We start from the raw sequence: 17,535 nt of genomic DNA on the forward strand, positions 1-17,535 counted from the left end.
CGGCGGCGCTCTGGGAAGAACACGACCGCGGTGTCGCTGGTGGTCAAGACAGAGCGTTAACGGCGTGTAATCCTGTTGGCTTAGACTGGTCGCTGCCTGGTCAATGAGTTTCATGGTGATATGGTTGCCTCTCTCGCTGTACTGCAACCGAGCGCCTAATTGAATTCCGTCATTTTTTTCGACGATCATCCCACAACAGCATTCCAAACGGTGTGAGCATCGCGCGGATTCAACGGGACATCCGGCTGCACCTGTGGACTCGGCCGAGTGCGTGAGTCGTCGCTCGCACGGCAGGGCCAGACCGGTGACGCGTCCTCAGCCGTCAACACGGCCGACATCCAGCTGCTGCGAACGGTCGACGGAATGCAGCACGGATTTGTTCAACGAGCGTAGGCGCCGAGGCTGTCGGAGCGGCGCACTCCCACCCTCCCGACGTGGCCCCCGGCAGATGCCCGACATTCCGACCATACGACATCTTGTCTCGGCCGCCGGTCCGTCGCCAGCCTCGTTTTACGGCGTAATCGCCCCTCCCTCCTCCTCCGGCGCGGGCCAATATCGCCGTAGCGGGCGCCCAGCGTCGGGTCCAGCCCCGGGCGAGGTTGTCCGCAGCCGGCTCGCCTGGTGCGCGTCGCGCTGGGGCCTCTCGAGGTGGATGGGGGATCGGGTCGGATGCGACACTCCTGCGACGCCGGCCCGCCTCAGCCGAGCGAACGGTGGCCGGCTTGCAGAAGCACGACGCAGTGTTCTTTTCCTGAGCCGTGCGACCGTTACAGCGCTGTAAAATTCACTTTACGGTCTGCTTTAACGGCCCGATTCAGCATCCAGGACGATCGCAAACGATGGCTCTCTTTCTCATCGGTCGGGCACTGTCTGTGACATTACTCACTCTGCACTTCTGGGTGCCGGCCCCGCCCACGCAAGACCAAGGTAAGCCGGCCGGACGCGTGCCCGCCGGCCCGGCCGCCGCCACCATGGCATCGATTGGACGCCGGCCGGCCGGAGCTTGGGCGGCCGGGTCGCTGCCCGCTATATTTGGCCTAGGCCGGGTCGGCTGGAGCCGCTGCACAGAAAGGTCAAGGCCACCAGAATCGGCGACACACGGAGAGAACGGCTCATGTCGTGGTCTAGGACGGGGCGGGGGACGGGGGTCGGTAGGGGGGGGGGGGAGGCGTCACGCTAGGATGAGGAAGACGATATGCTTTTGATGGGAAGTTAAAATTAAGAGCCTGGAAAAAATGGTCGTGTGCCTATGTTCGCAAAACCACCATTCTGACGCATTATAGATGATTTTCCCACCATTTGGAACCGGATTTCAGGATAAAGGATTTAACGATATGGGCGACATGAACATGGCGTTTGAGTAATGACATACTTAAGCTGCCGATCAAGGTCAAGATGCATCCGTGCATGCTAATAATGCAAACATAGAAGCTCACAGGTGTAATATTTTCAGCCAGTCATCGCATTGTGATTACTGTCGGTGTCAAAGCCATGTCCTGACCTTTTTGTGCTACATTGTAACAGCTTTGCCCGGCGGCATCGAATTTAAGCATCTATCCACGACAGGATATCTTTCGGCTTTCGAGCACGCGTCACCATTAGACGGAAAATGACCAAATTTCTCCATCGACATTGCCGCCATCCCTCGGCCCGTTCCGAACCGAGGTTGCGCCAGGTCGGGCCTCATCTCCTTCCTCTGCAGGGGGAGGGGCGCTGCGCTCTTGAGCCGGGTCATCCAAGAGTTAGCTCACCCCGCTGACGTATGGCGAATGGAAGCAAACCCTGCCGTGACGTCAGACTATGCTTCGGAATGGCCTCCATCCCGGTGACGCCGGAATAGGGCCCTACGGTTGCCGGAATTCCACACATGCTGCCCGGTCTTGAAGGGCGATTTTGATAAAGCAGGGCTGGTTTTGTTCACGCTATCTTATCAAATGCATTATGATCACGCCAAAATTTCGTTGAGCACCCCCCCCCCCCCCTTCTCCTCCCCGCGAACAAGGCAATGAGACAGAGGCATGGCGACGACAGTAGCTGTTCGGGTCAGACAGAGGTGACACTTGCAACCAGGTATATTTCATCTGACGCCGTGTGCGTCAGAGGTAAATATTGGTGCTAGTGACGTCAGGGTTTCACGTCACTACAACTACCGGGATTTTTCGATGACATAAAGGCTCGACTGTCAGTTGGATAACAAAGCAGCGCTAAGATATGAACGTTTACATTCCTCTTGCCGCAATGTGTGGCTCACGCTTAGCGATGTATGGTTTCCTGCACCTCGAACAGCTGAGGCCAATGCTAAAGACCCAGGGATCACAAACGCATCATCGCAATCTCTCATTCACCAAATCATCGTAACTGCAGTTAATTACGCTGAATGCCCTGCCCGCTAGGTATGGTGAGAACATTCCAACAATTACGGTACCATTGCCTGTTGTAAGCAATCTGAGCGACAATAAATCCAACGGAATGGGGTCATTCCCTCGTCACTGTCAGGCCACATGGATAAGTGTCCGAAATGCACATGATCAAACGTCCGTAAGTGGCAGCAGAGGCATTTCTGCGCCTGCAAGCAAACAACCGTGCTGCCCCGACAAACGTTGGAGCTAAACACTCCGCTCTGTTTGGGTTTTCCTGGGACAGACCATCGGCGGGCCTCGTTATGACACTGTTCAGTTATTGACTATTGCGCAAGCACTGCTCGGCACCCGTCGCTACATTGCCGAAGAAAATGAGTACCAATCAACCACACCTCGAAACGTTCGTGCACGGAATAGCACTGCTTCGCTAGCGCTACGGCTGGATGCCCTGACTGTAGAACAATGCCACTGCATCCATCGCGTGTCACCGTTCACCTCCGAATGGAATTGCAGCCATGGACACAGACATTCTTGAAACAAAAATCAGGACTGCAGCCGGAAAACCATCTGGAGCTACATGCGAGTGTGACAGTTTTCTAGCATGGCTGAAACTCCAGCAGTAATTTTAAACGTTTCGAGGGCGCTCACCCCAAAGATGACTGTAAGTTCAAACCGGAAATTGCTGGACGCCAAAATTTATCGAAACCAAACCAAACATGGGGAAAGCGGGATCTCTAGCTGCATATCTCGGACACCGATCCTAAAACCAAAGAAAGCCCAAGTTAGACAAAAATATATAAATAGCAATATATATATATACATATATATATATATATATATATATATATATAAAGTTATACACATACTTATTAATGCATATATATATATACACATATATCCACATAATATACAAATATATGTCACATATATACACAAATTGCTAACCGAATTTTCACAGTGCTTTGTATGATAACGATCCGTGGATATGGCAGCGTATGTGAAAATGACGGCTGCGGCGGTGGAAGTAATGAAATGATTGCCGAGTGCGTCAGTTATTGACGCGGCCGCGGCTCTGTCGTTAGCGCCTTTGCCCCATATTCGCGTCCGCGCCAGATGGTAACGCGGCGTGAGGGCGGAGTCGTGGTACGCCCCAGCGGGTAAGCTCGGCGAGCGTCGACGCCGCTGGGGCTCCGGGTTCCAGGCTTCGATGTACGGTGCTGCACTCAGGATGGCGGCAACGCGTCGGAAGAGGGAGAGAACATCTCGCGAAATGTGCGCTCGAAAGTACTCGTGGATCAGGGTCACGTGTACATTCTCCTCAATTGTAGGTAGAGGGGGGGGGGGGGCGGATTAAACACTGGTGAATCTAAAGCCCATGGCAAAACTTAAACTTAAAACAAAACAAAACAAAAACAACAACATGTCAGTTGAAGCTCAAGTCCAAAGCAATGGGCCCACACACATGTGAAACACTTTCCACCGGGTAGCGCGCATCCTTTCAATAACTCAAAACACAACCCCCGCAGAATCCACAGACGGTTCACCGATTCCGAGCGAGTCGGGAAGTCCGAGTTCCGTACAGTCAGGCGGAAATCCGGCGCCCCGGAAGGAGCGCGAGCTCGCAAGTCGGCCGCCTTCGCTAGCCATCCGCCCACCGCAGCGAAGACCCCAGCAATCCGACCCTTACCCCGCCCCTGGCCGTGACCGCCCCCGCGGCGCCGGCGGCGGCCGGGTCGGTGACCCCGGGCGGCGCAGCGGCTGTCGTCGCCGGCCTGCTCGGGTCACGCGGACGCGTCGCTCGATGGCGACAAGGCCACGAATGACGTCACACGCCCCCGCACGGCGCCCCCGGGCGCTGGCCGCGGTCACGCTTCATGCGCCGCAGCGGGGCGGGGCGGGGGGCAGAGGCTGGCGCAGTGAACGCGGCCTCCCGAGGCCTGAATGATTCCACACACTACAGAGGCACGGCGCGCAGATATCACCTCCCGACAAACAGTCGTGGTTTGATTGCAATAGCTTGATATCGGGGAAAGGCCGGGGGGGGGGGGGGGGCTCAAGTAACGCTAATGGAGCATTTAAGGCGCGTCGAAGGACGAGTTCGGGCTTCCCGCGATGGGCGACCGGATCCGTTTCGCAACCGAATGGCGTCAGCGCAGCAGGTCAACAAATAGCCGCAGTGATACCTGTGAGCACAGTTTCCGGCCGGTTTCTCCAGTGCTTGGGTGCCATCGCCCCGTGTTTTCCCGCGTGCTGCGCAGTGTGGGCGAGCAGTTGAAGTGCTAAGAGCATTGTCAGTTAGAAAACTGAACGCACCATTTTCGACGGGAGCGTTGGAAACGAGGAACGACAAACGGAAATGTGGCTATCGATTACAAAATTGACCGGGAGGTAAGATTCAGGGAATAATGCACCTGCCGATCCGCAAACATCATACAAACGTAGGGTGAACAGTTAGCAAAGTTGTACGCTTGGTTACTGCCAAAGGAATTAACATTATGGAAGCACACAAGGGTTGAAGCGCAGCAACCGTCGAAAATAATCCAAATGAATTCAGGCTAGACAAATAACCTTTTACAGCATGCAAACAAGGCCGTCGATTTCGCATTCATCCTCAGGAGCCGTGTTAAAGGCGCCTCGTCCGTATCGCAGCAGTGACTAAGAACCTTGCCAGACAGATGTTCGTCCACATCGTTTCGTGACCATGTATGTCTTTGAGACTCTGGCTTAACATACGCAAGTCACGCCAGGCGATCTGTTCCGTTTCGTTTCGTTTCGTTTCGTTTCGTTTCGTTTCGTTTAGTTCCGTTCCGTTCCTTTCCGTCACATTCCCTTTGCTCCGTTCGGTTCGCTCCATTCCGTTCCGTTTCGTTCCGTTCCAGTTTCCAGCCCTTACCCAGTGCTGTCCGTCCCCCGCTCCATCCCCGGCCCCGGCCCCGGCTCCGGCTCCAACCCATCCCCTACTCCGACTCTATCTCAACCCAGTCCGTCTCCGTCTCCAACCCCATCCTAAGCTCGGTCCCCAGTTCGGACCCCAGCCCGGACACCAGCTCGGACCCCAGCTCGGTCCCCAGCTCGAACCCCAGCTTGGTCCCCAGCTCAGACCCCAGCTCGGTCCCCAGCTCGGCCCCCAGCTCGGACCCCAGCTCGGTCCCCAGCTCGGTCCCCAGCTCGGACCCCAGCTCGGTCCCCAGCTCGGTCCCCAGCCCCGCCGCGGCCACCAGGCGGCTATTCTGGGGCAGGTGAGCGCGTCGACGTCACCGGCGTCAGCGGATGACTTAGGGCCGTCGGCGCCGTGTTGCCGTTGGCACAGCGCTGGCAATAATGCAACGATACAATTTATGCGGGCGCGACAGGACGGAACGCCACGGCGGCGACCAGACGTGACACCGCACGGCCAGGGGGCGCTGGGCCAGCACGCGGCGGCGGCAGGTGGCCGGCCTGGGTCACGCCGCGCCCCTCCCGTGGCCACTCGCGGCTAATGAGCTTGGAACGGCAGGGGCCGGCGCTGTTATGGTCCTGTGTTCGTACAAATGCCGTCATGGTGAGCTCGGCGGTGAACAGCGAGCCCGAAGTCGGGAAGAGGGCTGCTGTGGGCGTCCGCGAGGTTAGGGCGATTCAGTCGGGAAGAGGGCTGCTGTGGGCGTCCGCGAGGTTAGGGCGGTTCGTTTTCCTCTCGGCGGGGAACGGCAGCGACCGCGCGTGGCGGGGAATCGTGTTGTGCCTGGTGTCATGACGATGCATCGAAAACTATTTGCCTGACGTGGGATGGCAAGATTATCGCCACAATTTTGGCTGCCACCGGGATGGCCGCACTAGGCACTAGTTGAGGCAGGAAGGCAATCACTTGTCCATAATAGAATTTCGGTAAAAAGTCGACTGCCTCCCTGTCGGCGCATCTATGACGGAATAAAATAGCGTAGCTAGTGATATCAGCCGACGACCGCGTACTGATATGCACTTTGATCATCACGCATGAGGAGGGGTTGCTGTGGAGGCGGTGGGAGATGCGAAATTTGATCTGGCAATGTACTCTTAATTGAATTGTTTTGCTGCAAAGCGTCGTGTTCATGTGACCTGCACACACACAATTTGGCGCCCACCATAAGAACTGCAGCGAGGCATAAGGTGCGGAAGGAAAGTGAGAGACCTGGTAGTTGAAATGGGGATATGAAATGGGAAATACGAAATACATGTGGTTAAGGACAGACGCCTATGTGTAGGCAAGTCATAAGCACTAGGCTTGACTTGTCGGTAGGTGTGAGCATGGTCAGAGGTCACAGTTTTTGGGCAAATAACATACCTAAAAACGGGACAAGTACACGCGATCGCACGAGGAGTTGTCTTCGCTTTGTTCCCCTCTCATCGTTGTCTTCAGTTTGAAGAATGCGCTACCCTTTTTATTTAAATTCTGGCGCTCATTTACCTCCCCCCTCCCCCGGGGTTACCATGGTAGACCGATATACTTAATATCTGCCTACCCTCGATGACTACGTGTGGCATAGTCCTAGAGCAACATCATCCAAGTAGCCATAGGCCAGACGTAGGCCATAGACTACGCGCGTGTTCGCACATGCTGGCAGTCCTATAACATATCAACATGCGGCACAGGAGTTGCGCCTCCGTACCTGGCAAGCGTGATTAACTCACACAACAGATGTGGGCCACAGGCAGGACAGACGACACGACAGATGTGGCCCACCGGCAGAACAGGCGTGTCCCGTAGATCTGTCCCTAAACAGTGACTGATCCATTGCAACCAAGTGTGCCCCACCCCGATCAGTCAAACGTGTCACCTCCTCAGTTGTGCACATAAACCCAGGGTGTCACCTTCCTAGTTGCGCACATATATAGTAAGCCCAGCTGCCACCTCCCCCCCCCCCCCCGGCTATGCTCCCAGGGCAGCGTGTCAACGCTCCAAATATGTTTCAAACCGAGCGCGAACGCCTCCAGATGTGCTTCTCCAGTGGTCAAACCAGCCCGACACAGATCTGTAAATAATGGGCGCTAACCACCTCAGCGACACATTAATCAGAATGTGTTCAGCTGCCGACCGTTTGTCAGCACAGACTTTAGCCGTTCTGGCGATATCGTAAGGAAAGCGACGAGATTCAGCGAGACTGCCTCCTTTGCGATAACGTTAATTGCGAAGGGGGCAGACTGACCGACCGTAAACAAGTGAACTTCAACTCCAGAATACAGGGCTAGATTAAACGCAGCGTGGAGAACATATCTTTTTTCCTTATATTGTGAAAACTATTGAGTAATGCCATACTTTTGCGGGAAATGCTCAGTGAAATGAAGCCGTGAATTACAAAAGAGCCTTTGTGTTCAAGAAAATATACTTGAGTGACCCAGTCCAACCACTGAGTTCAGGGAAATATATGACTGTTTTCTGCATACGACATCCGAAGGAGAACTTGGCACAGCTTCAGAGTAGCAGACCAAGCTCTCAGAATCCGGAGTCCAAACCCTGAGTCATGTTAGCGGACAAAATGTGGCAGATCAACGCCTTCATCGTGACCTGCTTCCCTCAAGCGCATGCAAAATGTAATGCGTGTTTCATATTGACGATTGAACCGTCCTGCAATCTCGCCTTCAGACTTCACATCAGCCGGCTGGTAGAGTGAACTGCGTATTAGCTGGAAACCGAGCTCGCACACGCCAGTTGAAATGTCAGATGACGCCAAGAGATGACGAGAAACAGTGCGACGCCGCAACAAACACCAGCACCCTTCCGGAGGCCCGGGCAACCCAGCAACACTCGCTCAGATGCCCCGAGCAACGCACCCACACCGGTTCGGAGGCCCCAGCAACGCACCAGCACCCTCCCGGAGGCCCGAGCAACGCATCAGCATACGTCAGGAGGCCCCGAACAACGCACCAACAACCGTTCGGAGGCAAGAGCAACACATCAGAATACGTCCGGAGGCCCCGAACAACGCACCAACACACGTTCGGAGGCCCGAGCAACGCACCAGCACCCTCCCGGAGGCCCGGGCAGCCAGGGATGGCGGCACCAGTTTTGGATAGGGGGAAGGAGGTCGCTGGCAAAAGCGACTGCGGCATGAACTAGATCCATATGGTTCAGGTGAAGGCAGAGCACGGAACACATTGCCGCTGGGTCGATCCTCCTCTGCGTCGCCATTAACGCGCGCGCGGGTGACCGGCTAGATACCCTTCGCTCGGGTGGTCAATTTGACCCCCCTGAGATCTCGGGAACTAAGAAAGCTAGATACACCAAATTTGCAGAGTGTGCTTACCTGTACGTGACCTCACTTAGGTCAAAGTTTCAGGTTCCTAGGACATGAACTTCGTGTCAAAAAGGTCAAACAAGGTCAAGTTCCAGGCTGGTCTTTAAAGTGCTCCTAGAAGTTAGATAACCATTTCTAAGCAAAAGGTTATATGCTCATTTAAGGTCAGCGACTGTCTGATGTTTTGAAGGCCAAGGTGACCAAAATCATACAAGATTGCTCTGAGTTTTGCATTTGACTAACCTCAAAGATTACGCTAGGCAGCACGCTCCTAAAGCAAAATGTTGACCTGGGTCATTTAGGTCGCTGACCTATTCTGACCTCTAAGAGGTGCATAGAAGATGCATAATGCAGTTCCCGCTATTAACAAACTCGAAATGAGCATTAGAAACCATTCCATACAGCAAGCCCTAGAGTAACAAAGCGAGCTGGTTTTGACCCTGACGTGACCTTCATACTTGACCTAAGGTCAATGTTATTTGCTCATTTAACTGTTGTCTTGCCTACCAAAGCATCTCAGAGATGTATGTCTTCGTCTAACACTCCGTTGTTGGATCAGATTGAAGGATTCCCTAGAAATTGCCTTCTCTGAAACCATGGCCTAACTTTGACATGCCATAGGTCAGCGACCTTACAAGGTACATCTAAATGTTTGATGCAGAATGATCCGCTATTGAATCGTCTACAGTCTGCAAAATTGGCACGGCTACGCCACGCCGTTCAGAAATGATTCTGGAAAAACCTCCGAGGAGGGGGGGCGGGCAATTTGACCCCCCCCCCCCCACACACACCCCGAGCGCTTGTTAAGCAGAGCAAGTTTTCAGCCCCTGCCGCACGCTGAAACTGCATTCAGCTGTGGCTGACCCGGCGGGCAGGGTCATGAGAAGATGACTAAGTATTGACGTCTTCAGGGGTGAGTTTCCGTACGTTGTGCCTCACATTGCAGATAACGGGCAGGGGAAGACATGCAAATAAAGCCACCAGGGGGTATACTTTCCTCCCTGGCAAATAGGAAGAGGCGGTTTCCTCTTGCCCCCCCCCCCCCCCCGCCTGGTGGCGCTGTCGCTGGGCGTCCCTGTAGGGTTGGTATACGCAGCTTCTGGAATAAAACTGGCACGAGCTGGAAAAGAATACAAAACTGAATGAAATCAAGTCTACTCCGTCAACATAGCCAGTATGTCACAACGCAATCGACTTGAAACAAAGTGCATCTTAAGCCAGTTTTCATGTATCGCACGGGTTGAAAACCCGTGCCCGACTAATAGGGGACATTTCAACCCCCCCCCCCCTCTAAGATTTTCCCAGCGCGTATTGAACATAAAACGACGCAATGCTCGCAAAATCTTCAGTCCCATTTTTCAGGCCCGTGGTCATAGCCTTCATCACGGGGCCAGATAAGACAATATGTCGAAAGATGTACGGCGCATTACGGATGTACCTGTTTGACAGTGATGTCGAAATGCAGATGCAGCTACTCAGGGCAATATTGGTTGGTTCGTGTCAATCCGGCCAGTGACTGCTGAAACAGTCATTGGAAGCCATTCCGCTACATGTAATAAGGCTTTAGAGTGTTTAAGGATTACACAAAGCCGGTAAATGCAAACATAACACATAACGGAACGCATCTGCAATATTTGCCAAATCTTTCGCTACCTAACCAAATCATGGAGTTATAACTTTTAGACTTTAACATCAGACTTACTTTGGCCAATACGTGCCTAGCACCCGCTTTGAACTTCAAGATTTTCACGGGGAACAAACGGATAGTTCAAAAGTGCTTAATATTTCTTGTCGCCTTGCTCCGTCGTTTTTTTGTTGTAATTACTGTTTGCTAACTTAGCCCCGGAAACAACTAAAAGGATTTCTGTCCACCCGGCCACCGCCGCCGTCGTTAGGGCTTTACGACGCATTCACTTGCTGGGGCTATATGGTTTCGCCCGCGTCTCATTCTGGCGGGATGGGCGGACACCGCGGGGACGTCCTCCTCCCGGCCCAACCTGGCTGAAATCTTCATTTCAAATACTAACACTGGACAAAGGTATACTTTTAACAGCAAATTTCATCAGCATTGTGGCATAAACTGCGATTCCAGGAGCACAGGATTGGGTAATATAAATGTCATATATTGGCGTTATCATGCAAGGCATTTTTATAATAAATTATTCAGTGTACGCAATGAACAGGAAGCATACACAAAATTGCAAGCATGCTGTTCGCGTGTTGAAGCTTCTGGGAAAGCATGACGGTGGGAGTGGTGATCATTGTGGCACGTGCTGGTCATTGACGGACAGCGTACAAAAATATCAGTCGTACCTGGAGAATTAAGGATATCGTACTGTACCACGTGCACTACAATTCAATATTTTCAATATTAGTTTTCCCTTTTCGCTCTAAAAATGTACAACATCCAGTGGCTGCTGGCACGTGATGATCCAATCACCTCGTAATGCGGCTTTCAAATTCAGGCGCGAAGGGCAACGAATGCGTGCAATCATACCGATACGATGTACGTTTATAATGGTAAAAATTGTGGAGATGGGCCTTTTTGTGCGGTGTGCGGTGTGAGCGGTGTGAATAATTTGTTTCCTGCAAGGAGGCTGTTAAGGTACAGGGAACTGTCCTCCTATCCCACGAAAGAGGGGACACGTCCCCAGCCCTCCCCCCTCTGATAGCGCCGCCCTCGCAAGCAACGCACCAACACCGGCCAGAGGGCCCGAGCAGTGCACCAGCACCGGTCCGAAGGTCCGGTCCGCCCACTTCCGCAGACATCGGTCGGGAGGCCCGACTTCTGAAGCCAGAGGCATGGCGGTTCGGGAAGCCCAACTCCTGAAGCCAGAAGCTTGGCGGTTCGGGAGGCCCGACTCCTGAAGCCAGAGGCATGGTGGCTGCGCTCACGGGATGCCGGGCCCGCGCCGGGTACACGCGTCCATCGGCGAAAGAATATCGTCCGTCACCGGTCAAGCCCCGGGCAGGTGGCGGGGTCATGAACTGTAACCTCCGGGGTCACCTGTCCGGCTGGCGGCGGAAAATGGGTGCTCCACCAGCCCGAAGTGGGATGAGCGCTAGCAAGGGAGTCGGTATGGGCCGGAAAGCAAATTTTCAGCACATTGAAGGTCAATCAATGCAATTTTGGATATGTTTGTCTCACATGAGGTCGGTGGTGAGCGTGCAGACACTGTTAAGAAACATTCGGGCAAGGGAACCTGCTCTGTTCCCCCTCCCCCCCCCCATCATGCCCACACCCCCCGAAGTTTGTCCTGTGACAGCGGCTGCAGCTGCTGCGTTAGCACGCGGTCAGCTTGCTAGCGGCACATACGACGACAGGCTCGGCTTTTCCCGTCGAAGCGAAGGGAAGCAGGCCTGACCTGCTATCGCTCCGAGGCCCACTGGTGTGGTAGGGAGAGACTCGTCCGCGGCCACCTGGCGGTCAGGGGACGTCGCACTGGAATGAGCTCAACGCGACATGAAGGGCCCAAAACACAGTGCTACAATGGTCTGGCTCCACTAGTAAGGTCGGAATTCGACGGTGAATCCCCCAAAAGCGCCGACTGATTACATAATCCCATTCCGCCGCAGCTTTCTCTGCTCCTCAACCGGATTCTACCGGAGCTTTATTGGTTTGAATATCAGGAGTTACATCAGCAACGACGAGTCCGAGAGTTTTTATCTGTACCTACTGGGTGCAGCATGGAGGACACTGGCAAGCCGAAATGGGAAAATGAGTTATATTCTGTAGGTCAAAGACCTTAAGTGATGAAGGGAATAAGCACGTTTGCCATTGGTCACCGCAGAGACACCGGGTCAAGTTCTCACGAGTTAACGCGCATGGCGAACAGCACGATCCAAGTCAAAGTTAGGACCGCGGTGGATGACGAAGTGGTAGTGGTAGTGGTTGCAGTGGCGATAGCAGCCACGAAAGCGGAGGCAAAGGCGCCGCCGAGCGGGAAGGGGGATGGGGTTAGGAGAAACGCGTCCGACTCGCTGTGTCCGTTGTGGAGACCGGTCCCCCTCCTGCTTTTGAAATTTAACCGCTTTTGATCATTTCGTGCACGGGTGTCCATATGCATTCTTTTGTGAGGGCCCTGACCCCCCAATGTTCAGTCGGGCCCACTCAATGTTGGCTTGCCCCCCCCACCCCCACACACTGTGTTTGGCTAGAATACTATTAAAAAACGTGGGTAAAAGATGATCACAACACAAAGACCATCTTCTTTGATCCTTCTGCGTAGTAGCGTCTCGTGCCACTCTTGTAACAAGAAGTCATGGTTGCTCTCACCGCAAGATATAAATCGTAACAGCTGAGCGGATAAACAATGCAATAAACTTCACGTACCTAGCGCTATAAAACACACAATGGTTTGCAAGGTTAAAATGAAAGCTCCGGAATATGGGGATGACCTAAGTCCTTGATGGCTTGATAGAAGAGCGCCATTGGCGCCCTAAGATGGCCTCTAAAGGGACGCTTTCACGTCCCGATTGGAAGAGTGCGTCCAGTGCCTGCTCCCTGGGTCCAACTCTGAACGACTTCAATACGGCTTAAATTAAATACTGTCATAAATTATACAAAAATTACAAACATATACTGCGTTTAATCAAAATAAAATGGCATAAATCAGGTAGGAAAAATGGGGGTGGGGAAGGATGTCGGGCCTCTGGTTCGGCCCTCCCATGATTTACAAAAACTAACACCCCTGATTTTGTGTTGACTTGGATGTTCCTTCCAGCGTCTGTGTGATCCTCTCTCGCCCTTTCCCACTGATGGCAGAATTCATTGGGCAAACCGAAGTGTATTTACCTTTCTACAGACCTGGGCTTGGTAAAATGCAAAGAAATGCGCCGGTCTGTTCATGGAGGATAAGCGAGCAAGAGTTTTACAAACTCTGTCTCATATTTATCTTCCGTATCTGTTTCAAAAATACGCGTCATGTATGGCGAGACGACTTAGGGAACGGATCTGCTGGTGTACATCAAGCTGGTCTTGGATTTCATGATTTACCAGCACTATATACACAGTATGCAAGGAATTGGATAGCCTCATCCATTCTATGACGAATCGTACGCTTTTCGCGGGCCCATGCGTCACACATGCTGTCTTATTCTGCTTCAAGTACCCATGGCCATATCTAAGTGCGAGTGTGTACGTTCGGCCTGAATTGGTGGGTCACACCACTTCAACACCAGCCCGAGCGTTGCTAGCTTGTGATGCACACGCATCAAATAATGCCTGTGAGCGTCAGTGGTATATATCAAAGCTGGAGCCACTTCCGCACCACATCAATCACGGGTCAACGCGGGGCTTCATTTGTATATTTCATTTATGCATTTATTATTCACGCCCAAAGAGGGAAAAACAGTTATGTTATGCCGGAAGAACGATGTCAGCGGTGAGCTACACTCCGGAAATTTCAAAGGAAATAAATTTGTTCATTCTCTTGGTTCTAAGCTGGTTAAATTACTTGGTTATTAGCTGGCTTATTCTATTGGCACCAAGCTGGTAAATTCTCTATCCCCATTCATATGCCTATCTAGGTCGTCCGGACAAGGTTAAAAGTTACTATTTATGAATTAAGCTTGCTGGCATCCCGACATACGTAAAGCGTTTGTTTTCTTTATGGGTCCAACGGGCGAGCCTAAGAATTTTGAGGGACATTAAGGGTTCAACAGATGTTTGTATCGTCACCAATCAAGGGCAAGCTCGAATCGTCGAAAAACGCATTGAGAAGTGCCAACATGATCCAAAAATACTCTCGTTTATTTAGTTCTCACTCTTCCTCACATTAATGATACGAAGCTCAAGCCGTGCACGCACACTTGGCCATTTACCGGCAGGAATGTTCAGACGCGAAGCCTGAGCGGCAGACGTATGTTGAACACATCAGGATCTGGCAGCAGCCAAAGAGCTGCAAACAGCTGGCAAACACGGTATTATGGTGCAGGCGGAAACGTAGGTTGGAACCGTACACGCCCGGTCACAGGCATTCAGGCCAGACTCTTGAAACACCTGATCTTTATAATATATATATATATATATATATATATATATATATACATATATGCATATATATATATATATGTATGTGTATATATATATGTATATATATGTATGTATATATATATATATATATATATATATATATCCTATCTGAAATGTAGGATGAACCCATGTGGAACTTTATTGCCAATAAAGGTACAGGCACATCTAAGACATTTCAGAAAATTAACGTTACGCCAATGATCTTGAATGGAGAGAGCAGAAGCACATTTCTCACTTGAATCCACGATTTTTTTAAAAAGGATTCAGCCAAATATTGATCCTGGTTGAAGGCTGCCGCAGACTCATCGCAAAGCCAAACAGACGAAGGCCTTCGTCCGGCCAGATGCAATAAACAAAATTGGTTGACCATTTGCTGTTGGCGGAACAACAGCTTTTCAAAGCAGTTTCTTTTGTTAACTTGCACACGTTAAAATATCTTGTCGCGAGACGAAGCCTGCGCAGCTCGAGAAAACATCTTCGACTACAATAGCGTTATTTTTGCCAGCCGTAGGACATTTTCTTTGCAGTTCGCCAGCAAAGCTGAGCCATTCGACATAGGCGAAAAGGGTGACAGGGCGAAACAACAAGGGCGAACGACAAGGGCGAAAAGGGTGGCATGTACTAACCACCTGTTCGCCACATGTTGAAGTCTAAGGCTTGCAAACTAATCGCAACGAACTCGCAAAGGGCGCGCATTGAGCAAGATGGCCATCAACGTCATGGGAACATGTATTTTCCACCTTGTCAATCCACTTAAATGAAACACACGCGGGTGCAACAAAGTAACGGGAAGGTCTGGTGAACGCGGCAACGCGGTGAACGATGGAACCGGCAAATCCAACCACAGTGGAAACAACAGATCGTGAGCACAATGCGTCCCCAAGGTCGGTGTTCTGGGGGGCCATTTGCCAGAAGCCGCCCTAGCGTGAGTGCTGCCCCCTGCCATCGATATGTCCCACGTTATATAAGGTTACCATGTACAGGATAGGTCTAGCACCTCAAAGTTCCATGACGTTTACCCACCCGTCTCAAATGAACCAAAAACGCTCTGGAGCGGACATCGCATCTTATGACCTTACGCTGTGCCTAGTCCGGTCGCCGACATCGTGACCCGTGACATCGCCAGTCCCGACCAGAGGTCGGGGGGATAGGAATGGGGGGGGGGGGGGGCACACAGCAGCCGCGAGAGGCGACGGGCGCGACGGCCGTGAGCGGTCCGAGCTGTCTCCCGTCCACCCCTCCTCGGACACGTGCGGAGGCCGCATAACAGCCGCGGGAGCCGAGCAGCGCCGTCAGATGACGGCCCGGCTGTAGTGCCTGTTTGGAACGGGCACAAAGGAAGCTCGCTGTGAGTCATGTGCTCCTGGAAGTGGCGTCGCGGTGGCGCGAAACGACGCCGCTTTGAGTGATGGCTGTCTGCGCCTGGTCCGCTCGCTGCGGAAGGGTTCAGCGGGCGTGCATGACTGTGTTGTCCGCACAGAACCCAGAGTTGGCTGTGCGCCAGTCGCCAAAATGTATCACATGTGTCAGTATTCCTGTTTCGTCTTATTTATCGGCGCTGTTGATTGGCTGCCATTTCTGGCGGTACCCCGGCCTGCGGCATGACACAACTAGGCCTGAGTTAAAATAGCCGCCACCGTAAGGATGCCAAGGCAAGGCCGTATCTTCCGCTACACGCGTTACCTGCACACCAATGCGGGAGCCCAGATGCATTCCCGAAGTTAGGCGCAGGCGACGACGTGTTATGCCTGTGCACCACTGACAGGCGGGGTGGAGGTCGGGACTTGAGGGATTGTCCTGGCTCAGCCGGCAGTGCACGAGCGCGGCCGGGCTCACGCCGTACGTTTGACCTTGGTCGGCGCCCACCGAGATAACCGATCTGGACGTCACAGTGGCCGCCCATCGCCCGGCCCGGCGCGTCTTCCTACCCACCTGTCCTGGCGCTCCAGCCGCGCCGCTCCGCCGCGTGGCACCCCTCACGCCGACCCCTACGGCGTACGCCGGCGTGACCCCGCACGTCCTGCGTGACACCGGCACGTCCCGCGCGCGCGCCGCCGCCACCCGCACCTCCCACCGGCCCGGCACGGCCCGTACTGCCGGCCTCCCACCTGACTGCCGCCCGCGCCGCGCGCGCACGCAGCCGCAAGGGGGCGGCGCCTGCGGCTCGGGGGCGGCCCCTGCCGGGCCAAGGTCGCGCGCGGCCGCTCTGACCCGCCGTACCATGTGACCGAGAACGGCGACTGCACGCGCGCGGGCGGCGCGCGCGGGAGTTCCCCGGGAGAAGGGAAGGCCGCCGGGGGTGCGGCGCCGCGCCAACGCCTGCCGATTTCGACGCTCACGTGGGGGTGTGGCGGGATGCCCTGTGCTGTTGTGGGGGCTGTGCACAAGTGGTCCGGGCGCGATCACAGTTCAACGCAGGGACGCGGAGGCCCATGTTCGGCAGTCCGCACCTTCGCTGCCATTAGCGGCCGCACGGGAGGCATGCAACAGTAGCCACTAGCCAGCGCCGGCACCGGCCGAATAAAAACGGCGCCAACCGCGCGGCGGCCAGAAAAAGGGCGGGAAAAAGTCGGTCGGCCGCTGAGAAGCGTACATGCCTCCCATTGTTCCGCTGACGGGCCGAGATGTAATGAGCGGGGACCACCTCGGCCCGGTGCCTGGTTACAAGCCGCCCGCGGGGCGGCCAGGTGCGGGACGCGCCGCGCAGAGATTGGCCCGGACGCCCGCGCTAGGTCGGCGTAGACCCCGTACTGGGTCGGACTCGGGTGTAGCCAGGGTTTCCATAAGGAAGTGGCCCCGAGGGCTCAGTAAGTCACGCCGGTTTCTAACTTTCTGTGGAGAGCCCCTTGTGGTGAAAAACGGAAAGTCTGGGCGTAAGGGGCGGACGTCT

At 53.8% G+C, this 17,535-nt stretch overlaps 1 protein-coding gene across 1 annotated transcript in view; it reads right to left on the reverse strand.

Annotated features, from left to right (window-relative positions):
• LOC119105359 (transcription factor Sp5) overlaps positions 1–16,711 on the reverse strand; it is a 53,240-nt gene extending 36,529 nt beyond the window's left edge. Inside the window, exon 1 of the mRNA XM_037228827.1 lies at positions 16,578–16,711. The gene's annotated coding sequence lies outside the window, so the exon portion shown is untranslated. The remainder of the gene's footprint in view (positions 1–16,577) is intronic.
• Positions 16,712–17,535: the final 824 nt, after the last annotated feature.

Source organism: Pollicipes pollicipes, unplaced genomic scaffold (genome assembly GCF_011947565.3).
Source record: "Pollicipes pollicipes isolate AB1234 unplaced genomic scaffold, Ppol_2.1 Scaffold_6138;HRSCAF=7277_pilon_pilon_pilon, whole genome shotgun sequence".
In the NCBI taxonomy this organism is placed as follows: domain Eukaryota; kingdom Metazoa; phylum Arthropoda; class Thecostraca; order Pollicipedomorpha; family Pollicipedidae; genus Pollicipes; species Pollicipes pollicipes.